This window comes from Abramis brama (genome assembly GCF_963993115.1).
Source record: "Abramis brama genome assembly, chromosome: 10".
NCBI classification, from domain to species: Eukaryota; Metazoa; Chordata; class Actinopteri; order Cypriniformes; family Leuciscidae; genus Abramis; species Abramis brama.
Window position 1 is genome coordinate 21,954,779 of NC_139972.1, and position 8,253 is coordinate 21,963,031.

The 8,253-nt window shown below is 34.0% G+C and overlaps 1 long non-coding RNA gene across 1 annotated transcript; it reads right to left on the reverse strand.

Moving 5' to 3' along the window:
• Positions 1–862: 862 nt before the first annotated feature.
• LOC311090927 lies at positions 863–1,951 on the reverse strand. Its single transcript, XR_014607973.1, has 2 exons — positions 1,669–1,951; positions 863–1,431 (listed from the first exon to the last, which is right to left on the reverse strand). It is a non-coding gene; the product is annotated as an uncharacterized lncRNA (long non-coding RNA).
• Between the last annotated feature and the right edge of the window lie 6,302 nt (positions 1,952–8,253).

Below are 8,253 nucleotides of genomic sequence, written 5' to 3' on the forward strand. Positions count from 1 at the left end.
TATTTTCTCAATATAGTTAAAATCCCATACCATGAGTTTTTTTTTTATTATTATTATTGTCAAACAGTAAAAGAACAACCACAACAATACATAAGGAAATGAAGAAGCATTGTCTGCTACTTTATGATGTCTTTTATGCTCAAATGTTGTTTTGCCACATGGGCACGTCTCACATTTTGTCTGTTATCACATGTTGTCTGCATCTGTCAGTGACCGTATCTCTGTCTCCCCGTGTGGATTAGCAGGGAGAGCAGGGAAAATAAGATTGAGATTAGGGAACACTGACTATCAGGGTTTAAGACAGACAGACAACACCAGTCATGGCTTTTAATTAAAGTTCGACTCAGAGGGCTTGGCTCGGTGACAGTGAAAGGGGGGGTGAGAGGGCTGGAGTAAGAGAAATTGCTCCTTGGGGATTCGCAAAAATTCAAATACTCCCTTTCAGACGACAAACAATATTTTAAATGAGTGAATGAAATTCAAATGATGCAGAAACACTTCAGATGCAGTGGACATATTCACACTGGAGTAGCATCAAGAACCACTTCATTATTTTTGTGGTATCAGTCCTCCTAGTTTTAAATCCTGTTTAATCTCATTTGAGATGTCTCATATAACAGCAGCATTTCTGATGCAATAGAATATGAAACATCATAATATCAGGATGCAGATACTCTCATCCTTTCCACAGAGCACTAGTCCTTCTAGTGGTGATCTATTGGAATTGCAACCTGTCTAAAATCCTGTCATTAAACAGATAAGATTTCTTGAGTGCAATTGAGTTATAAAACATTAAATCCACGTGATAGAGAATACAAAAGTCTCTAATATTGCAATTACAATTGAGGAAAGCATATAAAGCTCTAATTTAATATCTTTAATGCATATTGTCAGCCCCATTGTTTTCTGGCCAATGTATTTCCATGATTTTCTGTTTGCTCCTGATTATTGCACATATTTAAATATCATAATATTACAGAGATTGCAGGTTAGGATTTCCATTTGTATGTAGGTACCAGAATTTAGAGATTTTCCATGATACTTATAGTGTACAAAGCATCCAAAAATACAAAAACATCCTCTTAATTGATATCAACAGAACACTTTAGGTATTTCCATGACATTCAACATGTTATTAAACTTCCATGAGTTTGGAAACTTGCTTGGAAGTCACTTTTAAACCACTATTTAAAGGGGTAAAAAATTCCCCCTATTAATGGTTTAACAGTTGTGGGTCCAACACAGAGATCCATAAAGTTCATGTTTCTTTTCCTGTCAGCAGTCATGAAATTCTGTTAGAAGTCAGGGAGAGGTGTTCTTCACTCCTGTTTCTTCTCAAGCAGCGAGCTGTAGCGCCCGGGGGAGTGTAAACAACAGCCGCGAGGACGACTATCACAACGATGATCATCAAACTCAATCCCACCGTCAGACCTGTGAAGGCATTTACTCTTTTAATATTATAAGATAAGCTTTCAGAACCATATAGAGTGAATATAAGTTGTTAGAACGTTTATTCCAGTTAGAACGCAAAGCAACTGAACTGACACGCGAGGAGTCACGAGAATGACAAACGACAAAGATGTGCCCAAGACAGCGTCTCTGATTATCTTTTTTTTTTTTTTTTTTTTTTTATCATGACAACAAAGCACGGTGTGTGCTTTTCTTTACCTATATGTTGTTGTCCGATGACATTCGCAAGTCGGTCCATGATTTTTCAGGAGATTTCACGATCTAGTTCGATGGAGAAAACAAAACTCTTGTTCTAAAGACACGCAGACAGAGTCCCTGTTGGTCGTCACGTGATTGTTAAAGTTTAGCGACAGATTCGATTCAGATTGAGCAAAATTATAAAATTAGATTGCAAGCTTTGTAATTTGTAATCATTTATGTTTTGTTTTTTTTGGTACTTTTCTATATTTTAATTATTTCTGTAAACGTCATCAGCGGAAGTGCAGACATAAAGATAGATGGCAGCACTGTATGATTTTTTTTATTTTTATTTTTTTTTATTAACGAAGCAGATACAAACAAATCAGGTACAATGTAAAAATCTTCCTACAAACCTACAGTGCACATCTTAGAAAATAAATACATAAAAGAACAGAAGAACATAGAGCACAAAAATGACCACAAAAAAAAATTTACATTTACATATTAGAAAATGAATCAAAAGGGCAGTTATTCAATAAGATTGTTTATAAAAGAAGCCAGTTTTTCTGCATTCTTGTTATTAATCAATAATAAAGAGTTATACAAAAGTTTCAACTCATTCCTCCAGTGAGTAATGTTAGGATTTGTCTTGAAAAAATGACATTTATGTATGAAATATTTACTTAACAAAATTACATTGTTAATGCCAAAATCATTGTGATCATTGTGAAAAATATCAAATTTTATATCATTAATTGTTAGATTCATCATCTTAATTCCTTTGGAGACGAACAATTGTTGAAGGTCCCGCCAAAACCTTTGTACAACTTCACACAAACAGAAAAGTTGATCCAAATCTTCGGGTTCATTTTCACAGAATTTACAGTTTCCTACATCCATTTTAAATCTCTGTTTTAAGAAATCATTAGTTGGATAAATCCTATTTATAATTTTAAACTGCATTTCTTTCATCTTTGGCAGCAATGTATGCATGTTAATGAGTTTGATTGATTGCTCTGACATAGTAGAAAAAACTCATCAGATCTCATCTTTAAAAAAAAAATAATAATAATTATTATTGTCCAGTTCATTTTTTAAGTCGTTTTTTCTTCTAAAATTTTTCCCTAAATGATCAACTATAATTTTCACTGTTTAGGATAATTTGTAATGTGAGCCCTCCACTGGAACTCTTGCACATCATCTTGTGAAGGAAGAAGATAATCCATTTCACTTGTCAGAATGAAATAAGATAGATAGATAGATAGATAGATAGATAGATAGATAGATAGATAGATAGATAGATAGATAGATAGATAGATAGATAGATAGATAGATAGATAGATAGATAGAGTCTTACGGGTTTGGAATGACATGAGGTTGAGTAATTAATGACTAAAGAATTTTTATTTTTGGGTGAACTAACCCTTTAACGTGAAAAAGGTAATGGGTAACAACAGTACTAATATTAAATGTAGGCCTACAGTATGTATCTATCAAACAAATCTCTTGCACTGCAATCTCCATAAGATGGCGCCACCTCCTAGATGATGATAGTGCAACAGTTGTGAAATGCTGACCTGTAGGCTAGTAGTAATTGCAAACTAACTAAAGGTATGTTCTAAAATTTATATTGATTTATAACTTAATCATCATATTTTCCAATTTATACAGATTGTTCAGTGATATTTTAACTAATCCGAGACCACCATATTTTAACCTGCGTTCACCATCATCTCTCTCTCCCACCCTTTCATTTGTTGCCATATGTGTCTTTACTCTTAGCACCTCAGTCTATAAAGAAGGTGGATGGAAGTTAAAGTTCTGAGCCTTCTGAAAACAATTATAATACAGTGTATTGAGAATCGAGAGGGAAAGGAGGAGGTGGACGTGTGTGTGTGTATTTGTTGAGATAAGGAGGCATTCTTTGCGCACAAAATGAGTTCATTAGGCAGTTGCTTTTGATAAAGGGGCAGCAACTGGGGAGGAATGAAAGGTTTCATTTCCTGTTTTAGCAAGGCAACATATCACCCAGATCAGTTAGTGGCAGGGCAAAAGCTGGGTGACAGACAGGAGAATAGAGGAAGAGGAGGAGAGAAATACCAGGATTCAAGGAGCTAATACAAACAGAGAGAAAAAAAAAAACTGACTTATATGCAGAAAATACACACAGTTCACAGATCAAAGATAGGTTTCTATAAAAGGAAATATTGCAAATGTTTATAGGCCTATAACATGGAACATTAAAGTCACCATGAAATCAAAATTGACAATTCTTATTTTTATGGAATATTGCAGGATTTATAATAAATAATTTATCCGTGCGGTGCACATCATCATTATATTTTTAATGAATGTGTTCTTGTAATCTTTAATCAAATAACTTCCCCTCCCCCTTACAGAGTTTACTGGCGCGAGGGCGGGACAACCTGTCATTCACATGACATCACATGAACAGCACTACATAATAGGCTTGTTCGACTTCATGCAGCGCTGCGCAGACCGATCGGTGGCTGATTTGAATGCATGCCTTGCATTAGAAATTTTGCCCGACTTGATACAGCGCCGACGCCACGTGACTGTGTCGTATGTCATCAAAGTACCGCGAGAGCGATTCGAGAGCAGCCGCGGCTGATTCATTCTGCGCAGCTTCTGCACGAGCTCTGATGACGACACCACTGTTCCACGATTGGCCGAATCCACCTCATGACAACGGTCACGTGGGTTTCGTGTTAATTCGTTTTTATAACAGTAAATTCTCTTTTCATGTAGTCGCGATGTTATTGTGTCATGTTTATGAAAATAAAACTGATTAAAAAAACATAGACCCCACTACATTGGTATTTAAATAGTATAGGCTTGTGTTGAACTTTATTCTTGTACAAACAGACGCTGTTGCAGACAAAAAGTATTAATTGGAAACGTATTTGAAAAGTGCGTAGGCTATTTGACAAATATTGCATTAATTTCACTTCAGCTGTGGCATTTTCCACCCACTACATGCAATCCGATTTCACTAATTAAACCTACATGTTGCTCTGACATTCTCTTGTGTTTTTTGTTTGCTGTTTATTTGTTGCACATTTGTGTTTGGCACATGAGGCTATAACTGCCTGTGATGTTTATGAGGTATGATGTGATCTCACCATTAAATATTCCATGGCAACTTCGGCTTTCATATTCTGCCAACATTTGTAATGGTCACTAACACACAAAATAAAACAAGTATAAGTGGTTTAGAATGCAACCATTAAAACCAGCATCATAAATGTAATACGCATTTGCTGCCATTCGTTAAACAGGTTACAACACTTTGTCTTGTGTAGAACATTTTTGAATAAATCTTTGATGACTGAATAAGTGAAATTCACCTTTTTTCCACAAGGTGGCAATGTCTAATACACAATAATGAAGTGACGTTTCACTCATAGTTTCCGCAGGCAGAAACAAAAGAATAGGAAGTATCATCAGCAAAACTTGAAATGGCTCAGCGATTTACTTCAGAGCAAGTACTGAACGCAATCAAATAGTGTCACTGTCACTTGATGGTGGATCTGGTGAAGAAGCTTTCAGCGATCAAAATATTGACTTTGAAGGTGTTGAAAATTATAGTTTTGAGAATATGTTTGAGTCAGATACTGAATGTAGGCCTACCTGGAAATGAGCTCTGACGAGGACAGTGATGATGGTATAAAACATTTGCTCAAACTGAACCTGTCCAAGCTCCAAAAGGTAACAAAATATGATTTATTTTATTCTTCTGTAATAGTCTAATATCAGGAGAGTTTTATATTATTGCGGCAGGTAGAGAATAGAGATCCATCCGTGTTATCTAATTAGATACAGATGTTGTTGTCGCTAAAGACCCGAATATGTAATTGCTAATGATTGGCGAAACATTCATGCATTTAAGGGTTAAAAGCGATAGTTTATATTTATTTTTGTTTTGAATTGCTTTTAAGTTTTGTCAATATTCCATCCATAATGATCGATAACTAAAAATATCTGTTGCTATGGTTAACATTCTCAGGTGAACGCGATTTCTATTTGTTTGTTTTTCTGTCAGTATGTAAATGTAAATATACATATAAATAGTAAATTTACTGGTAGGGAAAAAATCTTGCAGCTGAACATGCTCCCTGCTTTTAAGTGACCTGTGACAAGTGTAGTCAGTATAAAACTGAGGAAAGTAACTTTTTTGAGCTAATATCAGTAAGAAAGGTCAAAATGATAGGCTTACAAAATCACCGAACAAAAACATTAAAGCAAAAAATATGAGCAGAGTGGGTGTGTGAGAGCAGCCGGGCAGATAAAGAGATGGTGTGATCGTTGCAGGGGAGAGAGGGAGATGTGACGGCGTTTAATATAGATCCTCCAGTCTGATAAAACTGACAGGAGGTTCCCATTCCCAGAAGCTACTCATAGGAAATTGCCAGAATGAAAAACAGAGAGAGAGAAAAAGAGAGAGAAGGGTTACGTGACTGACACCCCTCATTACTCTGTATTTCTTCTCTCTCTCTCTCTCTCTCTCTCTCTCTTTCTCTCTTTTTAATTTAAAATTCTCTAGAATGTTGCTTGACATGGTTTGCAAAAACATGCTTGACATGGTTGCACAACTTGTGAAAGCTGTAACTCAACAACACTGTATATGTATCTGAGTTCAGTTTGTGTGAAAGCAGAGGAGTATTTATTCAGTCTCTGGGTTCAGAGGCCCAGGCTTCACATACAATGTATAAATTAGTCCCTGATGACAGAAACTCATTCTGTCATTCAGAATCTGAGATGCATGTGACTCTCAGTGAACCGAAAACAGAAATTTGAATCACGAGTTCTTGCCCAGTATCGTTCAAGATTCTCAATGCAGTTCATGAATTATATAATCATTTTACAAAAAAAAAAAAGAACAAAAAAAAGATTTTAAATATTTTTTTTCTATTTGAATATATTTACAGCATCATTACTCCAGTCTTCAGTGTCACATGATCCTTCAGAAATCATTCGAATATAATATTGGTGCACAAGTACATTTCTTATTATTATCAATATTGAAAACAGTTGTGCTGCTTAATATTTTGTGGAAACATGATTTTGTTTTGACCATAGAATTTCCTGATGAACAGAAAGTTCAACAGAATAATATATATTTGAAATAGAAATTGTTTGTAACATTATAAATGTCATACTGTCACTTTAGATCAATTTAATGTGCCTTTGATGAAATATATAACAAAACAAATGAGTAACTATTAATTTTCATAAATTATTATTATTATGAAAAATAACAAAAAATCTGAATGGACCCTATTAACTTGGTAATATTTAATAGTATGTTTAAAGTTTATTAACACATGTAGTCCTTTAAGAATAATATAACCATTTAAAATAGTAATTTCAGCATAAAACATATTTGTACTCCGGAATGAAAATTAGATTTATAATTTAAGACGTTAATGCAGCCGGATTATTTCTATTGGTTTGATAATGTATCTCTTAAAGCAGAAAATGATCTTGTGGTTCACTTTGTGGAGTGTCTCCTTTAGGGAATTAGGAAGATGACTGATAGCTCATGTCAATACGAGGAGAAGCTCTGAGTCCTCTGTGACTTGTGGTGGAGAGTACAAGCGTGTGTATATGTGTGCAATCTGCTCCTTAGAAGGTCTGTGAGCAAAACCTAATTTATCTGTGTCCAAACCCACCTGATAACAGGCTCTCAGGGTGGAGTGTGGGATAAGTGGGTTTTCCAAAGATGGGATAGAGTGAATCATGAATTAGCTCAAGGAAGTTAGACGTGATTCAGATGCAATCAACTTTAGTCAAAGAATTTTAACGAGTTAACATTCTTTTATTTTTCATGACCACTACTGTTGGAAAGTGCAGGGTTCAGTAAGATTTTTGAATTCTCTTATGGCTGCATTTATTTATTCAGAAATACAGTAAAAAGTAATATTGTGAAATTAGGTTAAAATAAAAATGTATAAATTAAATGTCTTCAGTGTCACATGATCCTTTTGAAATCATTCTAATTTGATGATTTAATGCATAAGAAACATTTTTTATTATTATTATGTTGAAAACAGTTGTGATGTTTAATATTTATTTTTATTCTTTGATAAATATAAAGTTCAAAAGAACAGCATTTTTTGACATTTTTACATTTTGTAAACATTATTAATGCCTTTACTGTCACTTTTGACCATTTTAAATGACCAAGTATTCATTTCTTTGAAAACATCTTACTGATCCCGAATTTTTGAACTGTATTTTTATGATTAACTGGTTAAATATTTAATAAGAAAAGACAAATAGAAGAAATTTAAAAAAATTACATTTTTAAAAGAAATGATTAAGAAAAATATTTTACTTTTTTCACTTTCTTAGAAAACATAAAAAAATTTACCAGGATAATTCCATGCATGCTTGAAGTACCTTAAAGAAAATAACATTATATATGAATATGGTATTTATTCAGTACCATGTAACAACTTGTACATTTTCTTCTGTGTAAGCAACAAATTCTGTACTTTGAAAGTAAAAATACACGATAGGAAGGGCCGTCAAATACCTCCATTTTGTATTATATTTGTATAAACACAATAAAGACACACA